This window comes from Salvelinus alpinus, chromosome 25 (assembly GCF_045679555.1).
Source record: "Salvelinus alpinus chromosome 25, SLU_Salpinus.1, whole genome shotgun sequence".
Classification (NCBI taxonomy): Eukaryota; Metazoa; Chordata; class Actinopteri; order Salmoniformes; family Salmonidae; genus Salvelinus; species Salvelinus alpinus.
In genome coordinates, this window is record NC_092110.1 from 24,679,963 (window position 1) to 24,692,196 (window position 12,234).

General features: G+C 48.9%; 1 protein-coding gene across 6 annotated transcripts in view; it reads right to left on the reverse strand.

The window, feature by feature from the left end:
* LOC139553716 (ral GTPase-activating protein subunit alpha-2-like) overlaps nucleotides 1-12,234 on the reverse strand; it is a 187,003-nt gene that overhangs the window by 39,867 nt on the left and 134,902 nt on the right. The gene's annotated exons all lie outside the window — the stretch shown is intronic.

Sequence of the window (12,234 nt, forward strand, 5' to 3'; positions counted from 1 at the left end):
TTGTTGGTCTCTATGTGGAAAATTCCATTTAATGCAAAAATGCAAATGCTCAGGACAAGGACATCCTCCACTGGGAAACAATGGAGATAGGCCAGAAGAAGAGCATGCGCTGCCTTTGAACTGTTTAAAGAGGCAACTTATAAATAATCAACTAATTCCTCTTTAAAATAACCAATTAAGGCAGTGACATTAAAGGCAATAGAGCAAATCTTCAGACAGTGGTTCTAGTCTCATTATGATAAAAGAGAATTGAAAAGCTAGCATAATGTCTATTTTAGGAGAAAATTTAGCGAGGTCAAAGGTTTCTTGACAAAAGAAGTCCCTAACCCAGGGTCACATCACAGAGACCGAGTGATTCCTGGGGTAATTGATGAGTGACATTTTGCTGACATTTCCCGGTAGCATTGAATACGGGCCGTCTCGAGACGACGACAGAAATATCTGTGGATATCCTTGAGACAGAGAAGAGCTAGCCCTGGTCTTTTCAGGGGACATTCTTAGTGCTATGGCCGGTGAGGACGAGAGACTGAGATATTGAATGGTAATCACTAGAGCATAGATAATGGATGATTGAAGGCTCTCTCTGCGACGCTGGAGGATTTCAATATCAGAGCGGACCTAGAACGGGGATCCTTATCAGGGCAGGCGTCAGACAAAGAAGAGCGGAGCGTGAAATATGGGCTCCAACATAGGCACACGACCACAGCGATTAGCAAGAGGATAAAAAAAATGCTGGCAAACAAAGAAGCCAGCTTTATCTTGACAAAGGCTGTCCAGTGCCTCGTTGAAACAAGAGATAGAGAGGGGGAGAAAGAAATGGAGAGAAGGACAGAAAGAGGGGTTTTACATATATTCTTTCCTCCATCTTCTACAAGATATCAAGCCTAAGGAGACAGGAGGGTAACAGAGCCCAGTGTTTGAGTGCTCCAGGCCCACTGATTCTGATGAGGAATAATGGACCAAGCAGCAACCCTAGAAAACTCTCCGGACCATTCCAGCGTCAGGGCCTTCACTATCCATTCACACATATCCCATCAACATGGACACACACACACACACACAGTTTTGCTTTTCTGCCAAGAGCGTAACAAAAGAAAATACAAATCCTATTTATTCCTAGATTCCAAGTGCGGAGGCTTCCCAGGAAAGCTCATTAACCCTCCCTCAAGAACCTCGAGACAAAAGAGGGGAAACAAAACCAAACTAATCAATGAAAACGCAGCCATTGTAGGGGAAACAAGAACAAGCATCCATTTGTATAACCTGAGAGGGCTAACAGCTTTCCTTTAGTGACGTTTGGTTGGCTGGCTGGCTGGCTTGGGGAGGGGAGAAGAGGAGAGGAGAGGAGAGAAAGAAAGTTCATTAATTAAACAGGGCTAGGGGAACAGATGGAATGGCTAGCTAAATGCTAATCACTTAAAGCAGAGAGGTTTTAAACCCTCCGTAGAACCACACACACATCAATCACTATTAACATGTCCTCTTCACTGAAATGTACTGTGGTACTGGTACTGAGTCAGTGAAAGGCAGAGAGGACGGCCTTCCATATGCAAGGACTCAAAGTATTGATACACCGTAACGCTGGGGCTTAATAATTCACAGAGTAAAACAGTAGACTACACACACAGAGTATGACCACTGCTGTCCACAGCTATGACCGCTAACAAAGCCAAATACTTAACATGAATAAACCATCAACACCAATCTTCTCAGAGAAAGACTTCAACCAGGGATTCCTTTATCGCAAGTTTTTCTCCACAAATCAATAGATAAATTAACCCCATAACAACAAGACATATGGAAGAATGGCCCAGGGTTTAATAGCGTGCAACAGAGACAGCTTTCACAGTTATTAGAACTAGGGGTGTCTAATGGCTACCGAACCCCTCCGGGGTTTACTCCTGACAAGTTCATAATGATGGTCCCAGTAACGCTACCTGACACATCACACCTTCCAACTGGGGCTGGCTGGCTGGTGGGAGAGTAAGGGGGATCCCACGCAGATCTGGCAACCTCTCTGCCTTTCACTGCACTCTTACAAACAGACAGATGTCAGGCATGAATGCATAACAGACGGAGCAGGGAGGGGAGGGGCATGGGTTCAAGTTTAAAGATACCAAATTGACATGAATGGACATTCTTTCAGTAACATTATACTGTGTTGTAATGTGTACAAACAGGGATCTGAAATATTGAGTGTCTTATCAGGTTGGCATATGTATTGGAAACAACATTTGGTTTGTGCAGCAACTGTGGATGGCGCATCTTTATTTGTAACCTTTTATTAGCTTACAACTTCAAAGACCAATTCAATATTAGCTCGATCAACACGATCACAATTTTGAATGGATTTTTTTTTTTAAACAACGCACTACAATCAAATAAAGGCATTATAAATTCTTCCATTTAAGAGGCTATTGACAGTTTAACTTCAGCACAGCCTACCCATAACACAAACTCCAACAAAACATTAGACAAAGAAGCAGCATTTTATTTTTTAGACTAAACCACCCTTACCCCTCATCCTCTCTGTGTTCTTCTCATGCCCAGGATCAGTGCACAAACACAAACCGTGTGTGTATGGCATTTAAGGGCCCTGCACTGTCATCAAGCCCCTCAGTCCCTGCTGTCAGCCGTCTGTTTCCACGCCTGCTCTACCTGTGTTTAAGAGTCTGGCCCTGCGCTCCGCTCAGCCACCGGCCCGAGGGCTTTCACTGAGGGTGCGTGAGAGACCCCTTTTGTTAGAGGTAGTATTGGGGGGACAGGGAAGAGGGACTGAGGAAGATTTTTTTTTGTAATGCTATGAGTCATTCTGCATTAGCAGTGGGGGAGGGAGGGAAGGGAGGGGGTGGAGAGGTAAGAGAATACTTTTGCATGTTGTATGAAGCTAGACGCCATATGCCATCCGGCCAGGCTGCCTCCTGAGTCAGGGCTGGGTTTGACAGGCCTGTGCGTGCCCCCCTCTCCCCCCTAGCCCTCCAGGCCCTTCTTAGCCTCAGTGGCAGAGCTGTCTGCTGTTCGGAGACTGAGCGAGCGGGCGTGGAGTGGTGGTGTGTGGGTGCTGGGTGGGAGGGACTCAGTGATCTGAACACATCGGACATTGTCATGAGCCCCAGGAACAGCTGGTCAGCTGGAGAGGTGTGGGAGCAGTCGGAGAGCGGAGGAGTGGAGGAAAGGCAGTGCGCTACACTGATAATGGGATTAGGTTAAAACATTCAGTAAAATGGCATAAAGCCCAACCACAGGCCCCTTTCCATCCAGTCCCCGGCCCCCTCCAAACTCAAGCCCAGCCTATTGCCTAGGTAACTCCACCAAAGACCTGCTTCACCCAACAACAGTCTCCAACCCAACTCACCTCCCTCAGTTACCCCTACCTAACTCCACCCTGCCTAGCACTGTAGGCCCAAAGCCTGCCACAGATTTCTGGGGTCCCATTGGCTCAGAGTGTTCCCGAGAGCTGGACTGTGACAGAGCTGGACTGTGACAGAGCTGGACTGGACACATAGAGTAACAATACCCTAAACTAATAGAAACAGGTTGCTCTTCCACACGACTTCACAACCCCTCTAAATCGAAGGCAAAGACAGAGGTGAGTTAGAGTTGCACACATCACTTCTCACTGATAGGCTTATGGAAGAGGGATGTTGGCTAGTTATCCACAGCTCAGCTCACCCCTCTTAATGGGCCGGACCAGTATAGAGCTCACACTGTGCCAAGCCAAGCACTCAGTTCACAGGGAGATGCAGACTGGTGAGTGTTATGGCACAACAGCTGGCAAATAAAGGCCTATCAGCAATGCTAAATAATACATGTTCAGCTACACTAACATGACAGCTCCATTCATAACCTCCTTTCATAGACTGAAACATGCTTTCATCTTGACTAGGTAAAGAATTGTCTTGTACTAAAGAAGACATTGTTATCCATGTAGGGACAATGACAAAGGGAAACCAAGCCTTATTCAGAGGAGAGTGAGAATACAACACTCAATACTACTAAAACTCTAATTAAATATGCATGGCCACCGGGGAGTGGGAAAACTACAGAAAGCAGTAGGCCAATATCAACTGCAAGAGTCTCACATATATGTTTTTATGAGCATGCAAAGGCTGAGCTACAGAGCTGGTAGAGCGGTAGGCTATATGAGGCTGGGCCTGTATCACTGGGCTCTGTTAGGTGGGTAGCAGTCCTAGCTTCCACTGGGCTCCGTTAGGTGGGTAGCAGTCCTAGCTTCTACTGGGCTCCGTTAGGTGGGTAGCAGTCCTAGCTTCCACTGGGCTCCGTTAGGTGGGTAGCAGTCCTAGCTTCCACTGGGCTCCGTTAGGTGGGCAGCAGTCCTAGCTTCCACTGGGCTCTGTTAGGTGGGTAGCAGTCCTAGCTTCCACTGGGCTCCGTTAGGTGGGCAGCAGTCCTAGCTTCCACTGGGCTCTGTTAGGTGGGTAGCAGTCCTAGCTTCCACTGGGCTCTGTTAGGTGGGTAGCAGTCCTAGCTTCCACTGGGCTCCGTTAGGTGGGTAGCAGTCCTAGCTTCCACTGGGCTCCGTTAGGTGGGTAGCAGTCCTAGCTTCCACTGGGCTCCGTTAGGTGGGTAGCAGTCCTAGCTTCCACTGGGCTCCGTTAGGTGGGTAGCAGTCCTAGCTTCCACTGGGCTCCGTTAGGTGGGCAGCAGTCCTAGCTTCCACTGGGCTCCGTTAGGTGGGTAGCAGTCCTAGCTTCCACTGGGCTCCGTTAGGTGGGCAGCAGTCCTAGCTTCCACTGGGCTCTGTTAGGTGGGTAGCAGTCCTAGCTTCCACTGGGCTCCGTTAGGTGGGTAGCAGTCCTAGCTTCCACTGGGCTCCGTTAGGTGGGTAGCAGTCCTAGCTTCCACTGGGCTCCGTTAGGTGGGCAGCAGTCCTAGCTTCCACTGGGCTCCGTTAGGTGGGCAGCAGTCCTAGCTTCCACTGGGCTCCGTTAGGTGGGTAGCAGTCCTAGCTTCCACTGGGCTCCGTTAGGTGGGCAGCAGTCCTAGCTTCCACTGGGCTCCGTTAGGTGGGTAGCAGTCCTAGCTTCCACTGGGCTCCGTTAGGTGGGTAGCAGTCCTAGCTTCCACTGGGCTCCGTTAGGTGGGTAGCAGTCCTAGCTTCCACTGGGCTCCGTTAGGTGGGCAGCAGTCCTAGCTTCCACTGGGCTCCGTTAGGTGGGTAGCAGTCCTAGCTTCCACTGGGCTCCGTTAGGTGGGTAGCAGTCCTAGCTTCCACTGGGCTCCGTTAGGTGGGTAGCAGTCCTAGCTTCCACTGGGCTCCGTTAGGTGGGTAGCAGTCCTAGCTTCCACTGGGCTCCGTTAGGTGGGCAGCAGTCCTAGCTTCCACTGGGCTCCGTTAGGTGGGTAGCAGTCCTAGCTTCCACTGGGCTCCGTTAGGTGGGCAGCAGTCCTAGCTTCCACTGGGCTCTGTTAGGTGGGTAGCAGTCCTAGCTTCCACTGGGCTCCGTTAGGTGGGTAGCAGTCCTAGCTTCCACTGGGCTCCGTTAGGTGGGTAGCAGTCCTAGCTTCCACTGGGCTCCGTTAGGTGGGTAGCAGTCCTAGCTTCCACTGGGCTCCGTTAGGTGGGCAGCAGTCCTAGCTTCCACTGGGCTCTGTTAGGTGGGTAGCAGTCCTAGCTTCCACTGGGCTCCGTTAGGTGGGCAGCAGTCCTAGCTTCCACTGGGCTCTGTTAGGTGGGCAGCAGTCCTAGCTTCCACTGGGCTCCGTTAGGTGGGCAGCAGTCCTAGCTTCCACTGGGCTCCGTTAGGTGGGCAGCAGTCCTAGCTTCCACTGGGCTCTGTGTGGTTCACTAAGAAGATGAAACATGCCTTTCTCCCTGCTACTACACTGCATGTTTCCCACAATGCCACCTCAAAGAGATGGCGCTATGGATAGCAGCCGTTTTTCCCGGCTATTTTGTATGTTTTTGTGCGCTGATCTAAAAAAACAATTGTGTACAGTACATGTTTCTGTCATCATTTCCTATGACCATAAAGAGCTTCTGGACATGAGAACAGCGATTTGGATGAAGATTTCTACGTGAACAAGTCGGAGGCACAAGACATACTGCTCACCCAGGACCAGGCCCTAATGGACCAGAATCCAAAAAGGCAGCATAAGAGAGGGCGACGTGCAGGCACCCTGACGAAACGACATCGGCGAGTACATAAACCGCCTCTACCCTCTGTTCTTTTGATGATTGTACAATCACTGGAGAATAAACTGTATGACCTCAACTCGAGACTCTCCAATCATTGGGACTATCATCCTTTCACTCCCTCCTCTCTACCTTCTCATCTTATGTATCCACTGTTAAAGCCACATTCTATCAATCTGAATTTCAAGCTCCTGCCTCTAACGCTAGGAAACTATTTTCCAACTTCTCCTCCCTCCTTAATCCTCCACCTCCTCCCTCTCCGCGGAAAACTTTGTCAACCACTTTTGGAAAAAAAGGTTGACGACATCCGCTACTCAGCATTTAGAGACCACTTGTCTCACTCACACAGAACTACTCTATGCCTTGACCTCTTTCTCCCCTCTCTCTCCAGATGACATCCTGTGACTAGTGAGGTCTGGCCACACGACAACCTGCCTGCTCGAACCCATCCCCTCCTCCAGACGATCTCTGGAGACCTTCTCCAATTCCTCATCAACTCATCCCTGGCCACTGGCTGCGTCCCCTCTGAGTTCAAAATGGCCCAAGTTGCTCCCCTCCCCAAGAAACCAACACTCGACTTATCTGACGTCAAAAACTATAGACTGGTATCCCTTCTTTCTTTTCTTTCCAAAACACTTGAGCGTGGTGTCTCTGATAAACTTTCTCGTTATCTCTCTCAGAACAATCTTCTTGACCCTAACCAGTCAGGCTTCAAGACGGGTCACTCAACCGAGACTACTCTTCTCTGTGTAACGGAGGCTCTCCGCATTGCCAAAGCTGACTCGCTCTCCTCTGTTCTCATCCTACTAGATCGATCCACTGCCTTTGACACCGTGAACCATCGGATCATCCTGTCCACCTTCTCAGGGCTGGGCGTCGCAGGCTATGCACACTCTTGGATTGCATCCTACCTGGCAGGCCGCTCTTACCAGGTGACGTGGAGAGGATCTGTGTCTGCACCACATACTCTCACTATTGGTGTCCCCCAGGGATCGGTTCTAGGCCCTCTACTCTTCTTGCTATACACCAAGTCACTCGGCTCCGTCACATCCTCACACGTGGCCTCTCCTATTATTGCTATGCGGATGACACTCAACTACTTTTCTCCTTCCCCCGCTCTGACACCCAGGTGGCGACGCGCATCTCTGCGTGCCTGGCAGATATCTCAACTTGGATGTAGGCCCATCACCTCAAACTCAATAGGATGGAACTGCTCTACCTCCCGGGGAAGGTCTGCCCACTCAAAGACCTCTCCATCACGGTTGACAACTCCACAGTTTAGAGTGTAGCCCTCCCTGGAACCCTGGACAACACCCTGTTGTTCACTGTAAACATCAAAGCAGTGACCCGCTCCTGCAGGTTCATGCTCTACAACATCCGTAGATTGAGCATGAGATTCTAATCCAGGCACTTGTCCTCTCCCGTCTGGACTACTGCAACTCGCTGTTGGCTGGGCTCCCCACTTGTGCCATCGAACCCCTGCAACCTATCCAGAATGTAGCAGCCTGCCTGGTTTTCAACCTTCCCAAGTTCTCTCATGTCACCCCGCTCCTCCGCACACTCCACTGGCTTCCAGTTGAAGCTTACATCCACTACAAGACCATGGTTCTTACCTACGGAACAGCAAGAGGGACTACCTTCAGGATATGTTCAAACCCTACAACCCAAACCAAGCACTCCGTTCTGCCATCTCAGGTCTCTAGGCCCTCCCACCCATAAGGGAGGGCAGCTCCTGAATCTAGGACAGCAGAGTCCCTGCCCATCTTCTGAAAACATCTGAAACAGTATCTTAAATATCCTCTTCCTCACCTCGATCCACAGATGATACAATTTATGTTGCACTCCACACTGCCCTTTCCCACCTGGACAAGAGGAACACCTATGTGAGAATGCTGTTCATCGACTACAGCTCAGCGTTCAACATCATAGTTCGTCACTAAGCTAAGGACACTGGGACTGAACACCTTCCTGTGCAACTGCATCCTGGACTTCCTGACGGTCCACCCCCAGGTGGTGAGGGTAGGCAACAACACATCCGCCACATCTTCCCTGGCTGCATCACCGTTTGATATGGCAAATGGTTGGCAACCCGACAGCAAGGCGCTACAGAGGGTAGTGCATATGGCCCAGTACATCACTGGGGCTGAGCTCCCTGCCATCCAGGAACTCTAAACCTCGATAAAATTGTCAAAGACTTCAGCCACCATAATCATAGATTGGGGTGCTATCCAAGACCAGATGGCACACACACACATTACACCGGTCTTAAGGTCTCTGCACTGGCTGCCTGTGAGTTTTAGAATTAATTTAAAGATTATTCTATTGATTTTTAAATCAATCCACGATTGTTCACCAAAGTACATGTCAGACATGTTTTCAAGTTATGTATCCAGTAGGTCCCTCATGCCCTCTGGCACTGGCCTTCTCAAAACGATCCCAAAGCTTAGGACCAAGAAGCATGGAGGCAGCCTTTAGTTATGGCCCCAGCCTCTGGAATAGCCTGCTAGAGCACATGAGGGGGGGCTGAAACTGTGGACCTTGAAACCCATATTTTTAGCTTTGCTTTTCCTTAGGGAGGTTTTTGTTGTTCAGTTTGTGTCATTTGTTTTTTATCTTATGTTAGCTGTGAAGTAAATATTTCAGCTTTTATTATCCATGTTTTTTATTCGTTTTTGGCTGTAAAGCACATTGCGTTGCATTCCATGTCTGAAATGTGCTGTATAAATAAAGCTTGATTTGATTTGTTAGACTGTTCTCTGCTACTGCACGGCAAGCAGTACTGATGCACCAAGTCTGGAACCAACAGGACTCTGAACAGCTTCTACTCCCAAGCCATAAGACTGCTAAATAGATAACCAAACACCCGGACTATCTGCATTGCCCCTTTCATAAAAAATAAAAAAAACTTGTCCCATATGCTGCTGCTACTGTTTATGATCCGTCACTTTATTCCTAGTTACATATCTACCTCAATTACCTCATACCCCTGCACATGGACTCAGTACTGGTACCCCGTGTATGTAGCCGAGTTATCATTACTCACTGTGCATTTATTATTACTTTTATTATTATGCGTTAAACTTTTCTATTATTTCTCTATTTTCTTTCTCTCTGCATTGTTGGGAAGGGCCGTATGTAAGCATTTCACTGTTAGTGTACTCCTGTTGTTTACGAAGCATGTGACATAACATTTGATTTGGATTTGAAAAGACCGGCTCACATGACTGGCCATGGCCCATAGATTATGGCTATTGATCGCTGCCTGGAGATGGATCGCTCAGTGTGTGTGTGTGTGTGTGTGTGTGTGTGTTTGTGTGTCTGTCTGTCTTAGGGGAGGGGAGTAAGGGCAGCGCGCAAAAGCTATTGATTCTGTCCGGCAGGGAGGCTGCGTTTCAGAATGAAGGTCAGCTCTACTTCCTCTCACCTATTAAAGGCTCCTGCCACCTAAACACACACACACTAGGAGTGACGGCACATCAAACCCTAGTGCCTGTTCCTGAGAGAGAATAACACTTACTGACTGTTGGATAAAGCCTCCAGTCAGAAACCCAACAGGCTACGTGCCAGCAGAGGAAGTCCACTCAGAGACACTTCTACTATAGCCACATCACTTCCACATGGTTGGAAATAAATTACACATCGGATGTCAGGGAAGTTCATCAAATTCTTTCTCTTATTAATGTATGATTGATATATGGAGTGCTACTTGGATAGTGGGAGCTTTCCCATCTGATTATTTTCCTCCCTCATGTAATGTCCTCACCACCCACAATGGATCTCTACTGACAGTGGAGTAGACAGCCAGCTCGCTGCTCAGGGTTCATACAGGGTGACTATTAGGACTCATACAGCCAAGGCAGCTGCCTCTTCCAACAAGGCCCTATCAATAATAGATTACATTATGTATGATTTCTGACTGCCTTGTAACATGTTTGTGGGGGCAGGACTGTCTTTCACATTCAATAGCGCTGAGGGCTCTGAAATAATATTACTGTGTTGTCACTGAATAGAGCAGAATGCTGTACAGAGCTTGAGGAGAATGACACACATAAATCCACTTGTACAGACATGACTCAAGTATGTCCATTGGTCAGTGTTTTGTATCACACAGACAAACACACACACTTCTCCGTTTGCCATGGTGCACAGTCCGCTGTAGCGGAAAGGAGGATTTGCTGTGTGTGTTCTCAGGTGATGTGGCTGGTGGTCATTTTTCAATACAAAATCCAATTAGCCGTAGTGATGGTGCAGCAGAGCGCCTGGCTGCTGGAGACCTCTCCAGTTCTGTGGCGGAGGGAGCGGGAGAGAGGACACCACAGAGCAGAGCCCCACAGCGCCAGGCCAGCCTTTATTTGGATGCACAGGGGTCATGTGGCTTCTCATTGAAGAAATATTAAACGAATTACCTTGAAGAGTGACCTGGCTACAAACAGCAGATTGAGAAGTGCCGGGGCATTGTGAGGGGGAAACGCTGGATAGGGATTTAATCTCTGCTACACAAACAGACAGGTCACTGTTCTGACTTGTACAAAAACATTTACAACAGCAGCCATTTCTGTGACATAATCAGAGGAAGGAATGGGTCTTGCCTGTGGCTCAAGTCTAGATAAATCATTTAGTTCAGGTATTACTGCTCTTTGTTGAGGTAATACATCTCAAATAGCATTTTAAATTGTATCATTTCAAACATTGTTCAGAAAATAGAGTGAACTTCATTTGCTGGTAGGATTAAAGAAATAAAAATATCTTTACAACATAGTTTGTGTGTGTGTGTGTGTTTGTGTGTGCTTCCTGCCTTGATAAAACAGACTCATCACCCCCATGACGATTCTTTTGTTTAAACATAATCCTTTTCTCTTCACCAAGTCTTCCAGCCAGGAGGCCCAGACACACACAGAAACCAGTTGGCACTACCAGCATCCATTGGCTGGGAGGCTCCATTTGTCAGCTCATCCTCCAGACCTGCAGTATGTGGGGCCTCAGCCTGGCTGGCTGCTTCACACTGCCAACGCGTCAGCCTAGCCAGCCCAGGCCAGCGCTTATCTCATCTCATAGATACAGCTGTCGTGTTGCTCTCCACCTGCTAAGGAATGCCAGGTACGCCTGGTCTTTCCCAGCCCAGTGCTGGCTCCCCTCCCCTGGGCTTCCAGTGCAAGCAGGCAGGCCTGTGGCAGCTCAAACCATCTCACCCTGGAGTAATTCACTTGGCGTCTGGTAACCGGCATCTGTCACTCTGCTGTCCCACTGATGCCCCCAGGGACCCTGAGAGGGGCTGATATGAGGCTCGCTGATGGGTGGGTGTGATGGGGACACACACACACACCCGTGTGCATGCACATACACGCAAGCATAGAAATTCTACAAATATCAAACACACAGTATGTATAGCCGCACATGTAGCCCCCAAAACAGTGCATGTTTTCACCTTAAAAACAACTCTGCCATTACTGCCCACTCCCCTTGCCCTCTTTTCTTACACACCGCAAACCAATGAGATATGCACAACTTGGATCCAACCTCAAAAGCTGGAGGTTGGGTGTTTCCATAGTGACCGGCAGAGAGATACTGTGGTGATGGTGAGGCTAGTCTGTATACCCTGTTCCTGTCCAGGGAGGAGCAGAGCAGCAAGGCTTTATGGGAGATTAGACCCCCCCCCCCCCGAAGCCCGCTCCAAAAAACAACGTTCCTCCCCTCTCTCAGTCCTCCCCTCATTCACATGCAAATTAATCTCCGTCACTGATTACGCTTGTCTTAAACCAACTGACATGTACAGCTGGAGTCAGGCCCTTAACAACAGGCAGGCTGTTATAGGGACGGAGGGGAGGGGTTAATGACAGTCATTTCTCTGCTGCTGTCGTCTAAACTCAGTAGATGATACATGACGACAGACAGGTTACACATAAGATCACCACTACAGACCTAGACTACAGACCTAGACAGCCACATGCATCTGCACATGTTACTGCGGGCTGTGCAACACACCTCAACCCAGTGCGCAGCTAATCGCTGTATGCAAATCAGACAGTGCATCAATATCAGTGTCAGCGCTCAACCATGCAGATCAGCCAACACGATCC